This window comes from Leptonychotes weddellii, chromosome 6 (assembly GCF_054177405.1).
Source record: "Leptonychotes weddellii isolate Sample4059 chromosome 6, ASM5417740v2, whole genome shotgun sequence".
NCBI lineage: Eukaryota > Metazoa > Chordata > Mammalia > Carnivora > Phocidae > Leptonychotes > Leptonychotes weddellii.
Genome location: NC_138374.1, coordinates 123699752 through 123722573, shown reverse-complemented (window position 1 = coordinate 123722573; position 22822 = coordinate 123699752). Strand labels below are relative to the sequence as shown.

Below are 22822 nucleotides of genomic sequence, written 5' to 3'. Positions count from 1 at the left end.
TAGTTACTATAGAAGACCAATATTTAATAGTATCTGAGAAGGAAAAGAAGAACTACTAAAGCTTATGGATTCATTTTAGAGGCTGTAACAGAAATCATAATGGAGAGGAGGATCCCGAGGAATAGCAAGATAAGCTTAGCAGAGATATGAGGTCTGGGTAAAGCCCAAGTGAATGTGCCACCACTGGGGATTATAAAGCAATAGGCAAGTGATACGAAATATGTGATGTCAGAGCCTGGCAAAGAACACAGAAGGGAAGTGGGTTAGAATAGCCTGCACAGAACAAGCAGAATGTAGAAGAAATCTTTTCTGAATGGTGAGATGCAGCTCAATCTAAGGGGAAGTCGGAAATCAAGATCAACTACTGGCACAAACATGAGTGAGGTGGAGCCCAGACAGACTGGTCACAGAGAACCATCCACTGAGGAACTGTACTTGAAAGGTATTTGGACTCCAGAGTGAATCACAATCATCTGAATTTACATGATTTTGAGCGAGAAGGAAGTACATGAGCCAGAGAGGGTCACTATTTCTCTTTAAAGAACTATGGGCTTAGGGGTATAAAAATTTCAGCCAAAATTTTTTGGAAAGACAAACGGAAGCAGTCAGAAAGCATTTCATGGAAGCTATAAGATGGGCTCTAGGTTCTGTGATGGGATGACTGGGAGAATGATAATGCAACATTATAATCCAGCATGAGGAAAAGAAAACATAGAAAGCTGTTATACTCCCTTGTGGGAAAAGCAGAGTCCTGGGCAAATACATTTATACATGTGTGGTTCATTGTTTGACCCTTTCTACTTTTCTGCCCCTGGTTTGCAAACTTTTAGGGCACGCTTGCTTCTTCTAAAAATTCACCCTGCAAGACACTATCATATGACCTCTTTATGATAATCTATAATTGCACTCAGCTCAGGAAAATCAGCTAATCTAATCAAATATGCAAACCTCCACATTTAATTATTCTCTCCCAAATAAAGAAATTGAGTTTCAAACACACCAGATGTACTAGTGGAAAAGATGGATATTATTAAAGAATTTTTATTCAGATTTTCCAGAGGTATGTCCAGTACAAAAAAAAAATCATTATTTTACTATCTTTTCCACCTCTCCAAATACTTTTTTATTTATGCACTCAACTATTTATGGAGAAAACTTTTATTGAGTGCAGCTTATATTCAGGGCACCAGGCTAGACACTTGCCTCATTTTTACTAACATCCTCTTCCCAATTCAGGTTATAATTATATTACAAACAGATCACTTTGCCAGCATAGAAGATTGCTAGAAGGTTGATTTGGCCTTCAACAAACCTACAGCTAAGTTCTCACATTTGGTATGTTATTGAAATGGCCACATCAGCCAGGTCAGAATGCATTACAAGTTATGAATCTAATACCCCACAATTGAGTAAATTTAACAACAAGCTTAAATACTGTCGAACGAGAAAAAAGAACTAGGTAGAATAGCATTGTCTATCTGATACAGACTTATCAGATAGCTTGATTCTGATATTTCTAGTACATTAGACAGATATTAGATTGATACGGTTTTCCCTGCAAAATGATAGCCCACAAGAAATAAATTTTCATGGATCATATTCATATTTGAACAAAATTTCCCTCATTCTCTCAAACTGTTATTCACTATACTACGGGCTATAAAGGGATTTTCATCTGCTTTATCTTCTTGGCTTTTCCTGCTGTTTTTTAATTAAAGTTTAAAGAATTAAATGAAGCAGGATGCTGGGGTTACACCAGAATGAGAAAAGATCAGGTCGCCAAATCCACTGAGATGTAATGGGTCACAGGCTGATTTTGGAGTTATCATTCACAGTGATTTTTTTTCCTAGTCTAAAGACTAAACATTAATGCATTTAAAAACTAGACAGATTATAGAGATCAGAGTTCGAGGTCAGTTTCACAGAGTAAAAGTATCTGGGAAAAAAACATGCTTTTAAAAGTATTCTGAGGCTATTTTATGCACTCTCTGTCAATGTTGGCTATTTATGAATAATAAAATTTTCAGTTTCTCGCAAATTTTGAGAATATTTGGTTCCACTTGAAATGACAGCTTTGGGAATCTAAACAGAAGCATTCATATTTATAAAACTGAAATGTATGAAAATATAATGTATCTCCGCATATGGTCTCATTATTTTGAACGTTTGATAAAAAATACCATACAAATAGCCGGTGGGCAGTGCTTACTGCAGGAGGGTGGGAGCGGTAGGGGGGCGAGGTGGGGAGGTGTTTGCTTAGGTGGCACCACCCCCGGCGGGGACAACTGTGGCCAGCAGGGGGCGCCGCGTGGGGCCTTGAGCATCCAGACCCCCACCTCTGGGCTCTGCGGGCATCACTTCTCCTTTGTTCCCTTTGGGACCTGCTGACCCTACCTGTGGCCCGGAGGAGATGGGGTTGTGGGGAGATGTCTGTGGAGATGGGCCCCGGACTGTTGCAGTAGTATGAACAGTCACAGGTCCGATAGAAGCGCAAGTGCAGGGATCACGAGAGCAGAAATCTGCTTTCGCCATCCCTGCTGCATGTCCTGTGCCTTGGCTGTGAATCTGCTGAGTGAGGCCGGGGCAGGTGTAGGGTGTCTCCTAGGTAGCAGGAAATTAGGGGTCAGAGAGGGTGGGAGCAAGGGATGAGGTGGCAGGGATTAGTTAAAAAAACCCACTGCTGCTGCCTCTCATTTCTCTCTTTCTACCCCAGTGCTAGACCTTGGCTGTCCTCAGACCCAGCAGCACCCACATGACTATGTGCTTGTCCTCAGAGAATTAAGGCAGGCCCTCTGTTGGTTGCCTCCACCCCCATATTCAACTTCAGAAGCCAAATGACCACCATGGACAAATCTCTTCTCAGAGCTCTCTGAGCCTCAGTTTCCCTAGATGCAAAGGATGTGGGCTGGAAGTGATGCTCTCCAATCCCTAGTGTCTTGTTCACCCGTTGCTGTGACACTTTCCTCTGCCTCTTCTCTTTGGCTACTTGAGTGACTCCCTGTTCCAACCATCCTGTGGCTCCTTATTTCCTACAGGATAATCCTGAAATTTCCAGATGCACTGCTCTGGGCTTTTCTGATCTCTTCAGCCTCAACTTTCACCAGGCTACATCTCTTCCCCACGACCCCCTACCCTCCAAGACCCCACTCCTTACAGCTGGTACAGCTTTTCAAACATGATGAATGAAGTCTGTAGTTAAATTCCCCATTCCTTGAAGACAGTATTCTTTGCTAGGGAAATTGCCCCTTTCCTCACCCTGGAAGATTTCTCCCTGCCTCCCACCCCAGGTAGTCTCTCCCCCAAGTCCCCATGGCACCAGTGTAGTTACCTGCATCTAAATTCACCCTGCACTGGATGGAGACTGTTGATGTCCAAATCTTGACTTCTCTGCCAGATGAGTCTCTCTGTGGGGGCAGGCCTGGGTCTCCAAAGCCACTAGGGAAAGAAACTTTTTCCTCCATTCATTCGCATTATGTTATTTAGAGATTTGTTATTATAGGATCCTCTTTGTCAACTTGGGTTGTAACAAAATACCACACACTAGCTACCTTATAAACAACAGAAATTTATTGTTCACAGTTCTAGAGGCTGAGAGTCTCTAGGGTGCCAGAATCCCCTCAGGTTCTGGAGAGAGCCCTCTTCCAGGTTGCAGACTGCTGACTTCTTGCATCCCAGGGGGGCGCAGAGAGCAGAGCAGTGAATGTAAACTTTCTCCTGACTCTTCTAACGGAACCGGTCCAATCCTAAGGGTCCTACCCTTATGACCTCATCTAATTCCCATCACCTCCCAAAGGCCCCACCTCCTAAGACCATCAGGTTAGGTGTTAGTGTTTCAACATATAAATTGGGGAAGGGAGGGAAGACAAACCTTCAGTCCATAACAAGGACCATTGAGATAAATTTCTTCTATTAGTATATGTAAGGATTTTATCTTCTAGTTTATCTCATAGTAATATAGTAAATGCTGGACCATTGATTTCTTCTATCTCCTATATTCCCCTATATTAAAACAAAATGAAAAGACATAAAATATGTAAAATTTTGAAAAGTTCCAGTTCTATAAGCTGATTACAATTATTTTATTAAAAGCACATTGTTTTCTGTGTCTGTACAGGCCTTTTATGCTGTGATGGTAATGTACAGAATATTATTGTATTCTGAAGTTCACTTAATATACATTTTTTGGAAACAGGAGAAAAAACCATCATAATTAGTTTTAATGGTCATATAACATGTTGTTTGGCAATTTCATGAACAGTTTATGAAATGTTAAAATTTGTTTTTATTTAGTGACCACTCTTCAGATGAGCAGGCATTTTATTGAGCAGACATTGATTTTATCACAAAATTTACATTCAACTTCATTAACATTTTTTAACCAGGTAGGTTTTCATAGGTTTCAGGGCTTCTTGCTTGCTCTTTTGGCATTGTAGGATCCAAAATGTATTTTCATTCTTTAGGAATCAGGATAGCACCTTATTTGTGTAATGATTTATAATTATAGACTATTTTTATGTTTCATCAATTAAAAGAAAAATAACTCTGAATTAGGAAGGAAATTGATTATCATTCCCATTCTCAACATGAGGAAACTAAGGATCAGAGAGGTTAAGACATCTGCTCTAATTGTTAAATGTACCCTTTGCCCTCAGCTCTAGCCACTGACAACTCCAGAAAAACAGGAAAAGTTCCTTGACATCCCAATACAATGGCATAGAAAATACCCAGACCATTATACATCATGCTATTATAAGAGAAGTTATTTTGGAGACTGGATAGAAAGAAGGGTGAGTTTCTATTTTTATTTTATCCGTACTGTACTGTCTTCATCTTTTCAACAAGTATGTGCTCTTTATATAGAAGTAAAACTAATGTTCCTCTGCAAAGTCCCCTTTATGACAGAGATCACACTCTGCTCTTTTCATAAACCTTGCTTTGCAGTGTATTCCTGGCCATTGACAATGCTTTTAAAACTATACCGGTGTGCCCTACAGAGCTACTAAACAATCATTTATTATTGCTCATCAACAGTGTACACAATAAGGTGCCAGGTACCACTGAAGGCCATAGTGAGTTTGTATATTTTAAATGGTACTCAGAACTTCCTATAGAAAAATACAAAGATTTTTTTTTTAAAGATTTTATTTGTTTTTTTGACCGAGAGAGACACAGCGAGAGAGGGAACACAAGCAGGGGGAGTGGGAGAGGCAGAAGCAGGCTTCCCGCTGAGCAGGGAGCCTGATGCGGGGCTCGATCCCAGGACCCTGGGATTATGACCTGAGCCAAAGGTGGGCGCTTAACTGACTGAGCCACTCAGGCGCCCCCAAAATACAAAGATTTTAACACATGTATATGACATGACTGGCCAAATTAAAGTGCACTGACATCTCAGCTTTATCCCATTGATTTCCTGGGCATGACTGCATAAGGAATTAAATACATACCAGATTCAATATTGTCGTAATGCAACTACTCTGTCTTGGGAAAAGGAAAATGAAACTAAGATCATTAACATTTATGGACATTGTTATCATTTAATGCCTATTGGACTTAAGAAGAATAAAACATTTTCACATTTCCTCATAACTAATTATTTCTGTAATAGAGCATAAATACTCATGTATTTGGAAAAATTATAATTAATGAAATAGTTCTAATTAAAATGATGTGTATATGTTTTAATAGGTTCAAGTAGAATGAATTGGGATGTAAGCAAGTTTTGTTTTATTTCCTCTCCCTGTTTTCCTCCTCTCTCCATCCCTGTGTAGACACAGTATTGAATTATAGAGTCTAAGGTTCAGGAGGATGCTCGTAGGCCTAATTTCTTCATGTTGCTGATGAGAAAACTGATGATTGGTGAAGTGAATTTGTGCCATGGATCATATGAAGCAATTTCAACACTAATCTCTGTAACCTTCCTTCCCTCTGTTCACCCACAACTGGACAGCCCCTAAGGTGTTGACAAGGGAAGTTCAAGTTGAAATTCACATATTCTTCAAATAAGGCAACCTGAACACAATTCATGTTTTGAGGGAGCTGTATTCACTGTTCACACATATTCAGTTTTTAATTTACTAAAATGTTTCAATTTCTTTACATTGCTGCTTTTAAAGGAACTAATGTCTACTTTGCTTGAGTGTACATCATGTGTGCCGATGTTTGTATATGTAAGTGCACATACAAATGTTAGTGTTTTCAACCTGATTTCAGTGAGTTCATCAAATCTTTATAAAAAGCACTGTGCTGGATATCAAAGATACAAAGATGAATACCACTTGGTGGTGGAGACATCTGGAAGATAATTTAATAGACTGCTTAATACTGTGCTAGAGGTATGTTTAGATAGCAACAAGAGTACCTAACCCAGTCTGAAACAGTTTTTGATGGTGGTCAATTTACAGCCTTTTAAGGAAATGATGTAAAACATATGTGGGCTCATAATGGATGAGTCTGGGAATAAAGAAAGGGAAAAAAAAAAAGAATCATGTAAGCACAAGCTACATAGAGTCTTGTATTGGTAGAGTGTGAAGTTCAGTTCAGAAAGTGGTATAAGAATAAAGTTAAAGAGCAAGGCAGTAAGAGGATATGAAGGACCAAGAGTCTGGACCTTATTCTTTAACTCATGGCAACCACTGAAGTGTTTTAAGCAAGAGTAAATATGGTCAGTGTTTCATTTTCCATGGTTGCTTTGGGAAGATCGGTTTGAGGGCATATGATTCGTAGAATAGGGAATTGATGAAGATTTTGCCTCATTTCAAGAAATAGATAATAGCTAAGTGAATTGCGCATGTTTTTTGAGGGAGGGAGGGAAGTACTGATATATATTAAGTTGGTGAAATCAACAGGATTTGCTGATTAGTGAGGGAGTGGGGAGTGTCAAGGCTCACCATCAGTTTCTAATTCAGTGGATGGTGATGACACCATATGAACTATGGACTAGAAGAGTAGGTGTAGAAGGAAGGATGATGGGTTTGTGTGCTTGTAAAATAGCCAGGTGGACATATTCAACAGGCATTTGGAAATAAAAGTTAAGAAAAAATGTAAGGCCAGAGATAACATTTGAGTAATATCAGCATGTATAAGAGCTTGAGATACTCCTGGGAGAAGTTGTAGGGTGAGAACAAAATGGGGGTCAAAAAAGAGTCTATAAAACACCAAAATTGAAGAGCAGAGAAAGGGGGTCCAACTAAGATTCAAAATGTGCACTAGTGAGTGAAATAGGAGAGAACTATCAGTGTGTAGTTTTAAGAAGGAGAAAGTAATCTATGGTGGCAAATGCAGAAGAGAGGTCCAATAAGATAGGGACCAAAAGGTGCCTTTTGGATTAGGCTTTTGTAATATTTATACATTGTTCTAAACTATCAGGGTATTTTTTGCTTTTCTCATTTTCTCATGAATAGAATATATGAATCTCCTAAGGAATTCTTCATTCAAAACACTGAAGAGAATGCATAGCTAGCCAGGCCTGAGGAGAGAGTCTGAGGCTGAACTTTCTGTACCCACCAACCATCTATGGATATTAAACACTTGAAATGCTGTTAGTCCAAATTGAGATGTGCTGCAATTGTAAAATATATACTGGATTTCAGAGACTTAGTATAAAAAATGTAAAATATCTCAGTAATTCACAAGTTCAAATCATAGTATGTTGAATATACTGGGTTACATAAAATGTATTAGTAAGTTTAATTTCATTTGTTTATTTTAACTTTTCTTGTGTGACCACTAAAAAATGTGAAATTACCTGTGTGGTTTGCATCTGTGGCTGACATTATATTTCTCTTAGATAGTGCTACTCGAGGCTGTGCTTCATTCCCAGAGCAGCCACATTTTTCCTGGGAATCTTATATAACCACTGAGCCCAGTTCAGTGCCTGTAGTCCTTTATGCCAATATCAGCCGACTCAATCCACAGTGTTCCTCCACTTAACCTAAATGCCTTTGGTTTGCTAATTACAGCTAGAGTGTGGTTACATATGTGCTATGTTATTCTCAATAACACTCATAGTTCTTGTTCTCTAATTATTTCAAATTGTCATATTGTAGTTCCCCTTTTAGGTTTTGCAGATATAGCTATGATAATATAAAGTCCTTAAATCCATAGACTGAAATGATAGGATTTGGTAAAGGCAACTTATTTCTGTCTACCAACACTAAAATAAATCTAGGGTAGAATTTTCTGGGCAGCCTTATAACTTTGTGACTACTGAATCAGGATGATTATTATTTTTATTAACTTCTCAACATAGGATATACTTTTAAGTTGGATAATACTTAATAACATGAGCTAGATTAAATGGTTGTTTACCTAATTAGTTTCATATGTCCCAAACACATTAAATTAGCAGAAATATAGACCTTTTCCATAATTTATTTGGAATTTTTCTATTTCTGCTTTTGAAATATAAATGCATAATTTCTCTGTAAAAAATACCAGGTATTTTTTGTACATGATGTATTTCACTGTCAAAGTCAAAACAACATGAATTTAAATATTACTCTCAAATTACACTAAATAATTAATTCAACATATGCTATTAGTCAATACATTATTCAGTATTTTCTTCATAAGTAAGACATTTCATTACTATAATTTAGTACTAATTATAAAAAATTACTTAAGAAAAAAGCTATATCAAAGAAAAAAATTAGCAGTTCCTTATTAGGATTAATAGTATCTATTAATTAATAGTATCTATCTATACATTTAATAGTATCTATTAAATGTACAATAAATTAATTTATACTAGTCAATAATGAAATTTCAATTTAGAACAATTATAATTTGTTCCTGGTGTGAATTTAAATCTGATCAAAGTATTAAAAGAACGTATTCTTACTATAATGCTGGTGATTAGACAATGTTATTTTATCTATCTATCTATCATCTATTGACTTCTTATTAAAATAAATTGACTCAGATCATTTACTGAATTGGATTCTTTTCACTTGCAGAGCCACTATTTTCCATAAATAAAAAAGCATTTATTCTTTTTTCCCATTCTATCTTCTATATCACTTTCCATGTATTTATGCACAAGTGAAGAAGTGATAACACTTTAGCATGCATATATCGCTTAGTTTGTGCTATATTTCTTCCTCATATATAATTTGCATGAGCAGGATTAGACCAAATATAAAAATAAGTTTGCTTACAACCTAGTTGGCCACCACTCCCTCCAGCTGAACTAGATGAAACACTATGAAACATGCCCAGGAAGAATGGTGTATGTTTGTGAATCTTCCTGAATCCTTGTAGAAGCCCACCTGGCCCACACAGCCATACAACATGGTCAGCAATAAATCTTACCTCTCATTTGACATGACCTCTCATTACTTGACACTATCAGTCAACATAGTAAGAATTTCAGCCAAAATAATTTGGTGTCATACAGATAAAAAGATCAGGATAATTTACTTCTATAGACTGAACATATGGGCAATCTTGGATCAAAGAAATAAAATAAGATCCAAAGATAAAATAAAACAGAGATAAGAAGAGTTAAGATGGTGGAGTAGTAGGGGGACCCTGAGGTTGCCTCATCCCTCAAACCAACTAGATCAACATCATGTCATTTTGAACAAAGAAAATTGACCTGAGGATTAAGAAAACAATCTGCACAATTGGGAGGAGCGAATGTGGCAAATAAGAGGTTCAGAGCCCTGAATTGGGGGAGAGAAAAGCCACAGTGTTATGGAGGGAAAGGAGCCATATTCACAGAGTGAAGTCAGGGAAAGAAGGAGAGAGTGGGAAAGAGAGGAGCATAGGGTTCCCACAACATGCTGCAGTGAGGGGATCCCCTGGTAGCACTGGGAGAGATCACTCCCCTTCCTGAAGTATGTTTGGAGGGTATTTGCCTCTCTAAGGACAAAGGGCCCACTGTGAGTCATTGAGCAGCTGTTCAGAAGCAGGCGACAGGTACATGCAGAGGGCAGATAGTTTGGTTACACAGCTTTTCACTCTGCATCACAATGGACTCCAGCCACTGTGTGTGTACTGTGCAACTGCTTTTCTGGGACAGAACAGTGAGGGGTGTGCTGCAAGTCTCTCCCCTGAGGAGGGGTAGGGAGTGGGTCTGCACCTTGCTGGGCTCTTTAAGATTTGGAGTTTTGAATCCCAGTTGTGTGCCAGAGATAAAACACAGGAGAACTGTGGCACCAGGAATGCCAATGGCTGAGCACAGACAGGTTGAGACTGTGAGTGAACTATCACAGGCTGTGAGTTCTCCTCCCTAGGGATGAGAGGTCAGGGTGACACCATCTTCCACACCTGCCCCATCCCTCAGCATGGTTGGATTTCAGAGAGAAACACAGTGCCTCCAGTGGAGGCTGGAACTGCTTACACCAAACACCCCCCCCTTCCCGGCCCCCGCACCTGGCAGGGGCATCTTTGCAAAGTTAGGTCTGACTATGAGCCAGCACATCTGGCCTCTCCCTCAGAAGACCAAACAAGCACCCCCCCTTCCCATGTACCAGGCTTATCTTAACAAACAAATCAAAGCATGTCTAGTTAAAGGTCCAAACACCCCCCACTGCAAGCAAGAAGGAACTCTGTAGAAGACTGACCTGTGGGAAAGAGCTGCTAAAAAACACAATAGCAGAGTGCACACAGCATAGACCAGAAACACTTCCTGAAGCACCAGGCGCTGGACAGTGTATGACCCCTTCTTAATATAGTATTACTCTCAAGAGCAGGAAACATAATAAGCTTTCATAATATGCAAAAGACAGAAACCTAGACATAATGACAACAAGGAGGAATTCTCCCCAAAAGAAAGATCAAGAAGAGATCACGGTCAGGGATTTGCTCAAAACAGATATAAGCAATATATCTGAACAAGAATTTAGAGCAACAGTCATAAGAATACTAGCTGGGCTTGAAAGAAGCATAGAAGATACCAGAGAAACCCTGGCTGCAGAGATAAAAGACCTAAAAATTAGGTCAAAAAAAACCCCCCAAAAAACCAACTATAACTGAGATGCAAAACTGACTGGATGTAAACACAAAGAGTACAGAAGAAACAGAGGATTGAGTAGGTGATATAGAAGATAAAATTATGGAAAATAATGAAGCTGAAAAGATGAAGGAAAAAAATTATTACATCAAAAATATAGACTTAGGGAGCTCAGCAGTTCCACAAAATGCAATAATATCCATATCATGGGAGTCCCAGAAGAAGAGTGGGGGGAAGAGGGCAGAAATTTGAACAAATTACAGCTAAGAATTTACCTAATCTGGGGAAGGAAAGAAGCATTCAAATTCAAGAGGCACAGAGAACTCCCCTCAAAATCAACAAAAACAGGTCAACATCAAGACATATCATAGTGAAACTTGCAAAATACAAAGATAAAGAGAGAATTCTGAAAGCAGCTGGGGGCAAAAGGTCCTTAACCTACAAGGGTAGACACATAGGGTCAGCAGCAGAACTGTCCACAGAAACTTGGCAGGCCAGAAAAAAGTGGCATGATATATTCAATGAGCTAAATGGGAAAAATATGCAGCCAAGAATATTTCATCCAGTAAAACTGTCATTCAGAATAAAAGGAAAGATAAAGAGTGTCCAAGGAAAGCAAACACTAAAGGAGTTAGTGAACACTAAACCAGCTCTGCAAGAAGTACTAAAGGGGACCCTTTCAGTGGGAAAGAGAGACCAAAATTAACAAAGACGAGAAAGGGATAGAGACCATCCACAAGGAACAGCAAATTTATAGGTAATACACTGGCACTAAATTCATATCTTTCAATTACTCTGAATATAAATGGACTCAATGCTTCAATCAAAAGATATAGGGTATCAGAATGGATAAAAAAACAAGACCCAGGGATGCCTGGGTGGCTCAGTCAGTTAAGCATCCAACTCTTGATCTCAGCGCAGGTCTTGATCTCAGGGTCATGAGTTCGGGCTGCACATTGGGTTCCATTCTGAGTGTGAAGCCTACTTAAAAACAAACAAACAAACAAAAAACCCAAACAAGACCCATCAATATGCTATTTGTAAGAGACTCATTTTAGATCTAGAGACACCTCCAAATTGAAAGTGAAGGGATAGAAAACCATCTATCATGCTAATAGACATCAAAAGAAAGCTGGAGTAGTCATACTTATATCAGACAAACTAGATTTTAAACCAAAGACTGTAATAAGAGATGAAGAAGGGCACTATACCATAATTGAGGGGTCTATCCAATAAGATCTAACAATTGTAAATATTTATCCCCCCAACTTGGGAGCAGCCAAATATATAATAATTAATGAAAAACTTAAATAAACTCATTGATAATAATACAATAGTAATAGGGGACTTTAACAGCCCACTCACAGCAATGGACAGATCATCTAAGCAGAAGATCAACAAGAAAACAATGGCTTTGGATGACACACTGGATCAGATGTACTTAACAGATATATTCAGAGCATTTTGTCCCCAAACAGCAGAATACACATTCTTTTTGAGTGCACATGGAACATTCTCCATAATAGATCACATACTGGGCCACAAATCAGGCCTCAACCAGTACAGAAAGATTGAGATCATACCATGAATATTTTCAGTCCTCAACACTATGAAACTTGAAGTCAACCATAAGAAAAAATTTGGAAAGACCACAAATACATGAGGTTATAGAACATTCTATTAAAGAATGAATGGGTCAACTAGGAAATTAAAGAAGAAATAAAAAAAAAATACATGGAAACAGACAAGAATGAAAACATCATAGTCCAAAACCTTTGGGACACAGCAAAGGTGGTCAATACAGGTCTTCCTAAAGAAGCAAGAAAAATCTCAAATACACAGCCTAACCTTACACCTAAAGGAGCTGTAAAGAGAACAGCAAATAAAGCCTAAAACTAGCAGAAGGAAAATAATTAAGATTAGAGCCAAAATAAAATGATATAGAAATAAAAAAAAAGTAGAACAGATCAATAAATTAGGAACTAATTCTTTGAAAAATTAACAAAATTGATAAAGCCCTAGCCAGACTTATCAATAAGAAAAGAGAAAGGACCCAAATAAATAAAATCATGAAGGTCACAACCAACACCGCACAAATACAAACAATTATAAGAGAATATTATGAGCAATTATATTCCAAAAATTGGGCAATCTGGAAGAAATAGATAAATTCCTAGAAATATATAAACTACCAAAACTGAAACAGGAAGAAATAGAAAATTTGAACAGACCCATAACCAGCAAAGAAATTGAATCAGTAATAAAAAATCTCCCAACAAGCAAGAGCCCAGGGCCAGAGGCTTTCTGGGGGAATTCTACCAAACATTTAAAGAATTAATACCTATTCTTCTGAAGCTGTTCCACAAAATAGAAATGGAAGGAAAATTTCTAAACTCATTCTATGAGGCCAGGATTACCTTGATTCTAAAACCAAAGACCCACTAAAAAGGAGAATTACAGAATTACATTATCTCTGATGAACATGGATGCAAAAATTCTCAACAAGATACTATCTAATTGATCCAACAGTACATTAAGAGTAGAATTCATTACAACCAAATGGGATTTATTCCTGAGCTGCAAGGGTGCTTCAGTATTTGCAAATCAATCAACATGATACACCACGTTAATAAAAGAAAGGATAAGAACCATATGACCCTCTCAGTAGATGCAGAACAAGCATCTGACAAAATACAGCATCCTTTCTTGATAAAAATCCTCAAGAAAGTAGGGGTAGAAGGAACATACCCCAACATTAGAAATGCCATACATGAAAGACCCACAGCTAATATCATCCTCAATGGAGAAAAACTGAGAGCTTTTCCCCTCAGGTCAGGAACATGACAGGGATGTCTACTCCCACCATTGTTGTTCAACATAGTACCAGAAGCCTAGTTTAGCAATCAAACAAAAAGAAATAAAAGGTATCCAGAATGAAAAGGAAGAAGTCAAACTTTCACTATTTGCAGATGACATGATACTCTATGCAGAGAACCCCAAAGACTCCACCATAAAATTGCTGGAACTGATGCATGAATACAGTAAAGTTATAGGATACAAAATGAATGTACAGAAACCTGTTTCATTTCTATACACCAATAATGAAGCAGTAGAAAGAGAAATCAAGAAATTGACCCCATTTAGAATTGCACCAAAAACCATACGATACCTAGGAAAAAACTAACCAAAGAGGTAAAAGATCTGTATTCTGAAAACAATAAAACACTTGTGAAAGAAATTGAAGAAGACACAAAGAAATAGAAAAACATTGCATATTCATGGATTGGAAGAACAAATATTGTTAAAATATCTATATTACCCAAAGCAATCAATCTACACATTCAATGCAATCCCTATCATTATAACACCACCATTTTTCACAAAGGTAGAACAAACAATCCTCAAATTTATATGGAACCAGAAAAGATAGCTAAAGCAATCTTGAAAAAGAAAAGAAAAGCAGGAAGCATCACAATTCCAGACTTCAAGCTGTATTACAAAGCTGTAGTGATTAAGACAGTATGTTACTGGCACAAAAACAAACACATAGATCAATGGAACAGAATAGAGAACCCAGAAATGGACCCACAACTGTATGGTCAACTAATCTTTGACAAACAGGAAAGAATATCCGAAGGAAAAGAGATAGTTTCTTCAACAAATGATGTTGGGAAAACTGGACATCAACATGCAGAAGAATGAAACTGAACCACTTTTTCACACCATACACAAGAAGAAATTCAAAATAGATGAAAGACCTAAATGTAAGACAGAAAACCATCAAAATCCTAGAGGAGAATACAGGCAGCAACCTCCTTGACCTCGGCTGCAGCAACTTCTTATCAGACATATCTCTGGAGGCAAGGGAAACAAAAGCAAAAATGAACTATTGGATGCTCATCAAGATAAAAACTTCTGCACAGCAAAGGAAATAATCAACAAAACTAAAAGGCAACCAATGGAAGGGGAGAAGATATTTGCAAATGACATATCAGATAAAGAGCTAGTATCCAAAACCTATAAATAACTTATTTAACTCAACACCCAAAAAAACAAATACTCCAGTTAAGAAATGGGCAGAAGACATGAATAGACATTTTTCCAAAGAAGACATCCAGATTACTAACAGACACATGAAAAGTTGCTCAACATCTCTCATCATCAGGGAAATACAAATCAGAATGGTTAAATTAACACCTCAGGAAACAACAGATGTTGGTGAGGATGTGGAGAAAGGGGAACATTTGCACATTGGTGGGGGATGCAAACTGGTGTAGCTACTCTGGAAAATAGTATGGAGGTTTCTCAAAAAGTTAAAAATAGAACTACCCTATAACCCAGCAGTTGCACTACTAGGTATTTATCCAAATATGCTGATACAAAAATGGTGATTCAAAGGGGCACATACACCCCAATGTTTATAGCAGTATTATCAACAGTAACCAAATTATGGAGAGTCCAATTGTCCATTGACTTATGAGTGGATAAAGAAGAAGGGAATACACACACACACACACACACACACAATGGAATATTACTCAGTGATCAAAAAGAATGAAATCTTGCTATTTGCAATGATGTGGATGAAGCTAGAGTGTATTATGCTATGGGAAATAAGTCAGTCAGGGAATGACAAATATATGATTTCACTCACAGTGGAATTTAAGAACAAAAGAGATGAACAGAAGGGAAGGCAAGGAAAAATAAACTAGGATAAAAACAGGGAGAGAAGCAAACTATAAGACTCTTAAATATAGAGAACAAACTGAGGGTTGCTAGAGGGGAGTTGGGCAGGGCAATGGGCTAAATGGGTGATGGGCATTAAGGAGGGCATTTGTTGGGATGAACACTGGGTGTTGTACGTTGTCTGTGGGTGATGAATCACTGGATTTTGCTCCTGAAACCAGGGCTGCTCTGTATGTTAACTAACTTGAAGTTTAAAAAAAAAAAAGGCAGGCCTGGGAGGACAAAGGCTAATGTGATTGGAGTGCAGTGAGCACAGGGAGTAGAAAAAGGGGGTAAGAGGCAGGCAGGCCCAGGGTCATGCTGGGTCTCTAAGCCTGGGTTTCAAATTTTGGGTCACAATCAATCAATGGAATCAGGGAGTGCTTTTTATCTTCTTTATACTTAAAAAATTAAGTAATTAATTAAAAAAATAAAACAAGCATTTAAATAATATAGCAAAACTCTGGATTTTTTCCATATAAGTAAACCCTGATTTATAGAACTATTTTAATATGTTAACTAATTTTTATTCTTAACTTTTCATGTGTTAACAATGAACTGTTTTGTGGTTCCATTCAAATTTTAGGATTCTTTGTTCTAGTTCTGTTAAAAATGCCATCAGTATTTTGATGGACCCAAACAGCCAAAGCAATCTTGAGAAAGAAAAACAAAACTGAGGGATTATATTCCCTGATTCAAATTATACTATAAAGCTACAGTAATCAAAACAGTATGGTACTGGTATGAAAACAAACACATAGATCAATAGAATAGAATAGAGTGTCCAAAAATAAACTCATACATATATGGTCTATTAATCCATGACAAACATGGCAAGAATATACAATGGGGAAAAGACAGTCTCTTCTAAAAATAGTGTGTAAAAAACTGGACAGCTACATGCAAAAGAATGAAACTGGACCCCTCTCTTCCATCATATACAAAAATAAATTAAAAATGGATTCAAGACTTGAATGTAAGAGTTGAAACCATAAAAATACTAGAAGAAAACATAGGGAGTAAGCTCTTTGACATTGGTCTAGCAATAGTTTTTTGAACCAGTCTCCACAGACAATGACAACAGAAGCTAAATTAAACAAATGGGATTATATCAAACTAAAAATTTTTGCACAGTGAAGGAAACCATCAACAAAATGAAAAGGCAACCTACTGAATGGGAGAAGATATTTACAAATCATACAAATATTGGGTAAATATCCCAAATACCTAAAGTGCTTCCATAACTTACTATAGGACTTGAAAAGACATGAAGATGGCCAACAGGTACATGAAAATATGCTCAACAAAACTAATCATCAGGGAAATGCAAATCAAAACCCACAATAAGGTATCATCTCAAACCTGTTAGATTGGCTATTATCAAAAAGACAGAAATAACAAGTGTTGGTGGGATGTGGAGAAAAGTCAATCCACATACACTGTTGGTGGGAATGAAAATTTGTGCAACCACTATGGAAATAGTATGGAAGTTCCTTAAAATAGAACTGCCATAAGATTCAGAAATTTCACTTCTGGGTATTGACCCAAAGTAAATAAAAACACCAATTTGAAAATATATGTATCCAACTTTATGTTCATACTAGCATTATTTACAATAGCCAAGATATGGAAACAACCTATGTCCATCAGTAGATAAAGATTAAAAAAAACGTGATATGGGGAGCCTGGGTGGCTCAGTGGGTTAAGTGTCTGACTTTGGCTCAGGTCATGATCCCAGGGTCCTGGGATTGAGTCCTGCATCTGTTTTCCTGCTCAGCAGGGAGTTTGCTTCTCCCTCTCCATCTGCCCCTCCCCTCTGCTTGTACACACACACACACACACACACACTAGCTCTCTCTTTCACTCTCTCAAATAAGTAAATTCTTCTAAAAAAAAGATGTGATATATATTACATACATATATAATATATTTATACATACATATATATATACACAATGGACTCAGCCATAAGAAAGAATAAAATCTTGCCATTTGCAACAACTAGAATGGACCTAGAAGGTATTGTGCTAAGTGAAATACATACCATATGATTTCCCTTATATATGGAATCTAAAAAAACCAAACAAAACAAAACAAATGAAAAAACAAAACAAAACAGAAACAGATTCATAGATAAAGGAGACAAAGTGGTGATTACCAGAGTGGGGAGGGAGTGGAGAGTAGGCAAAATAGGTAAAGAGAATAAGAGGTACAAACTTCTAGCTGTGAAATAAGTCATGGGGATATAATGTACAGCATAGAAAATATAGTCAATAATATTGTAATGACTTTGTATGGTGACAGATGATAACTAAACTTATGGGGATCATTTTATTATGTTTATAAAGATCAAATTACTATAATATATACCTGAAACTAAGAGGATATTGTTGAGCAGAGATAGGATTACTTGCCTTCTGGTTGAGTCCTGCAACCTCAGAAATGGGTAGGGGCGGATGGGAAGAGATCCCCCAACTCCCTAAATCCACCCCAGCACACACGTGGCCACGTACACACTCACCGGCATACAGCAGCCTCATAGCAACCTGCTGTCAATCATCCAGGGACCTCATATGAGGGTCCGTCCTTCACCCATCTGCTGTTCTGGAGGCTCAGGTGCTCTGACCTTTGAATGTGACAAGTTTGCCTCACTTTGAGGTAAGTGTAAAAGAGTGTTAGTGAGCAAGGGGAAGTGTGAACAAGATCTTGACCAAGCCCAGGGTAAATAAATCTGCTTAGCATTTCTGTTTGTGATTTCTCATGGATTGTCAGGATCTGGCTAACAGTTTAAAATTATGTTTTGGAATAGCCACCAGAGTGAGTTTATGCCTAATGCTGTCACTTAAGACCCCAGAGTTAGCTTTCCCCCACCCAGAAAATAATCATGTTAACTTAAAACATTTTTACTTAAGATATGGCTTCCTGTTTTTAGTTTCTGATATGTGGGCTGGAGACAGAACTCATCTCCTTCCACCAACAATGTAAATGGACAGATTCCACCTTTTGCTTTCACGTATCAAGTTAAAACTGTCGTTTCCCTTTTTAAGGTCACATTATGTATGAAATGTGATTGACCTCACCTGTATAAAAATATGAATATGGAATATATAATCATAGTTCTGCCTCATAGTTCCGTACTCCATAGTAAAGCCCAACATACATGCCTTATTCAAATCTTTTCTTGAAACATGAATGTAGATTTCTCTGTTATTGTTTCCATTGTTTTTAAGAGAACCAGTGAATCAAAAATCAATTGTAATTCCCTCCTTGTCGTCAGAGTCCCCAGTGTGAAAGCACTCCATGGTGACCTCAAGAAGTCAGTCCTGCTGACTCATGACATGGGGAAAGCCTGGCCACCAGTCCCTCAAACCCTGAGGAAGTGAAGAAGGAAAAGCCCATGGCATTGCTGGACCCCATTCCCAGGGTCCCACGGGAAGAGCAGCCATGTCCCCCAATCCACAGTAGCTCCTTCCCTGGAGGCTTGGTCACCAGCCCCTGCAGCCTATGGACACTGAAGAGCAGCACCATCCATGGCACCCAAAGGGATGAGCGTCTGCCTTTTCAGGCCACTGCCTAGCTGCAACATGTTTTCCAGAGCACCCTTCACTGAAATGCAATGCTATCGCCAGGGACCTGTCTTCTATCTCTATGTTCTAGGAAGAACCTAGGGATGGTGTTTTTCTCAAACAAATCCAAATGACACAGCACACCTATTATCTGCTCCACAGGGAGCATGTTCTTAGCTTTGGAAGTGGCACCAGCTCTTTATTCTGCAGGGACCAGAGGAAGACAGAGACAGGATCCAAGTGAGTAGTAAGGCAATTGAAGAAACTCATCAAGCAGCAACAAAGGGTGTTCTCTCTCTGCAGGGTAAAATTTGATTCAACCAAAAAACAACTGATGGCTGAAGTCATTGGCTCAAAAAAGAGAAAGGAGGTAAAGATAGTGTTCACTGGAAGCTTGTTGGATCCTATATACTTAGAGATTGCTGGGTCAGGAGGCAGATTCTTCCCAAAGACTGGGAAGACAAAGATTTTTATGGTAATGATGAGGACAGATTCTTCAATCTGACTGATCTGGTTGAGAAGAAGCCTCTGAAGCAAATGAAGGCTGAAAAATTGACAAGAAGCCAGAGACCTTTTAATCATTGGTTGCACAATAAAATGATAGTGAAAGGGAACTCTCTGAAATCTCTGAGAGGCTAAAAGCCTCAAGCAAAGCTCTATCAGAGTCACCATCTCCAGATGTTTCAGATGCTTTCATGTCAGAAACAAAATCAAAGAGTGTGTTAGATGGTCTGTCATGGAAGAAACTACTTGAGAACTTGGAACTGAGGAAACAAGGACAGACTTAAGGGTTGATAAAACCTGTAAATCCCACAGAGATACCAGAACTAAAAAAGACTGGAAATCACATTAGAAATGTAGAAAAAAAAAAGCTAAAAAGCTTACATTGATTCTCTTTGGTGCCATGAAAATAGGAAACAAATCCACATTAAAAACTGGAACAGTAGGGAAATTATCCCCCCTTCCCAAACACCCAGAACTCACTCTGACTCTAATGAGATTGAAAGATGAGCCTGATGTGGAGGAAGAGGAAGCTGTGGAGGAGGAAGAGAAGGACACAAAGGGGAGTGAAAAGAAAAAATGATGGGTGGAAGAAGTGGGCTATAGCAGAAGTTAGAGCCAGAAGAAGCAATATGGGAAAGGAGTCTTCTCACATGCTCTAAAGAAACAAAAACCCATGAAAACATGCCTCAGCCAGATGGAACAGAATAATTGTCAATAAGAGATTAGCAAAATAACTTCATCATTCAAGGAACCCCTAGCATCAAAGAATGAAATTGAGAAAAAACAGAAGAGTTGAAGAAAAAGAAAGCTACCAGTCCAAGAAAACATCCACCAAAACTTTCCTCCAAACATCCAGAAGATGGCCCAGACTGCTGTGGATGGGTCCCAAATGAAGCCCAAAGTGATGGTGGCAGGATCCATTTCATGAAAATATTGGCCTTTGATTGCTTCAGAGTTGCGAAGGAAGACTTTGTGGACCAAGTAGCAACGTGGGCTTCTATACCACGGTGAATGGCCAAAGTAGTTCAGATGATCGCTTGTAAAATGTAACTGGTCTTCATGCTCTTGGCTTCTAAATTAATCTACCTATCTTATTCTTATTCTCCTGAATTTAGTATTTATATTTAAAAGTGTTTGTGTAGGGGCGCCTGGGTGGCTCAATCATTAAGCGTCTGCCTTCAGCTCAGGTCATGATCCCGGGGTCCTGGGATCGAGCCCCGCATCGGGCTCCCTGCTCCACGGGAAGCCTGCTTCTCCCTCTCCTGCTCCCCCTCTCGTTGTGTCTCTCTCTCTCTGTCAAATAAATAAATAAATAAATCTTTAAAAAAAAATAAAAGTGTTTGTGTACATTATAACAAAGGAACAGTATATTTTGTGAATTATTAAAATGAGGGATTGGCTCTATTAAGTGAAAAGGCAAAATTTTAATTATCACGAGGAGGAAATACTTTGGTATGCAGTTCTGTTTCTCAAGTTCATTGTTTTTTAATAATATTTTAAGTTTTATAATAAACAAAAGTTAAAATAGGATATTTCCTTTCTAGATTACAAATATCTTCTCCTTTAGTAAGGGAGAAGATTTAGAGATTGTATTTTTGAATTTTCTAGAGTGAATTGATTTTTATTTTTCAAATTTTTTGAGTATTTGATGTAAAATGTTATCTCGAGTAACAGTCATCAGTTATAATGCTTATGGAAGTTTAGTTTGGGAATTTAGAGTTTTTTATATTGATAAAAGATATTTCAGATAAATATTTTGAATGCAAGTTGTTTTTCTTCAAAGGAAAAAGAAGATATTTATTTTACCTGTGGGCAAGAAAAGAATGTATTCACTGAGAGGAAAGAATTCAGGAGATCAGAAAGTTTGGGTACATAATCTTGCATTGAACATATCTTAACATATCTTAACACATTATTTTATGGTTACCTTGCTTTTAAAGTAGTTTAAAAAAATCTGAGGTTTCACATCTCACAAGACAGCATTTTTTTATATGGCATTATCAATTTGTTACTTAGTGACAAGATTTTGAATATAAAACTACATAAATGCACCTAAACTACTAAGGGAGAAGTGAGAAATGGAGCCAAGTAAATAAAGATGACCTAGTGATAACTACAATAGCCTCAATAAGTTTAGTATGTACTGGAGCTTTAATGAGCACTGGTAAATTCAATGTAAGTAATTCAATTCCAAAATATCCATTCTTGATTATCTTTAATTAGAAAACAAATTAGTATTGTACATGAAAAGTTCAACTTGGATTCACGTACTGGCTGCATCTAGACTGAGTTCCACCTGTATATGTATTTGCTGTGGCTAAAGCAGTATTTTATTTATTTGTTTTAAATTTGAATGTTTCTAAATGGAGCAGATGCTACCTGCTTCAGTATGTTTAAAAATTCAAAAATACCCACAGTTAAGAGACATTTTTTATATTGCTACCCAGACTATTCTCTCTCCCTCCCCACTCCACACCAACCCCATCACTCACACACACACACACACACACACACACAAACACAAAACAGTCCTTACCCTTACTACATTTATGGGATGTGTTCTGATCTATTCTTCTATTCTTTCTATTCTATTCTATTCTATTCTATTCTTTCATTTTAAAAGGGCTGACTATGGCCCACCGAATTCAAACTGATGTCTGAAAAGCATGCCCTACTCTCTTACCCTGTGCAAACACCTTTCATTACCCTTGACATTACACCTTTTCATTACCTACCCTGCATTCAAATACATCTGCAATTATTATTTATTTATTCATTTATTATTATGTTATGTTAATCACGATACATTACATCATTAGTTTTTGATGTAGTGTTCCATGATTCATTGTTTGCATATAACACCCAGTGCTCAATTCAGTATGTGCCCTCTTTAATACCCATCACCAGGCTAACCCATCCCCCCACGCCCCTCCCCTCTAAAACCCTCAGTTTGTTTCTCAGAGTCCATATTCTCTCATGGTTCATCTGCCCTCCAATTTCCCCCACTTCATTTTTCCCTTCCTGCTATCTTCTTTTTTTTTTTTAACATATAATGTATTATTTGTTTCAGAGG

General features: G+C 37.8%; 1 pseudogene; it reads left to right on the top strand.

Annotated features, from left to right (window-relative positions):
- The first annotated feature begins 321 nt into the window (after positions 1-321).
- LOC102745095 (kanadaptin pseudogene) lies at positions 322-20760 on the top strand (annotated as a pseudogene).
- Positions 20761-22822: the final 2062 nt, after the last annotated feature.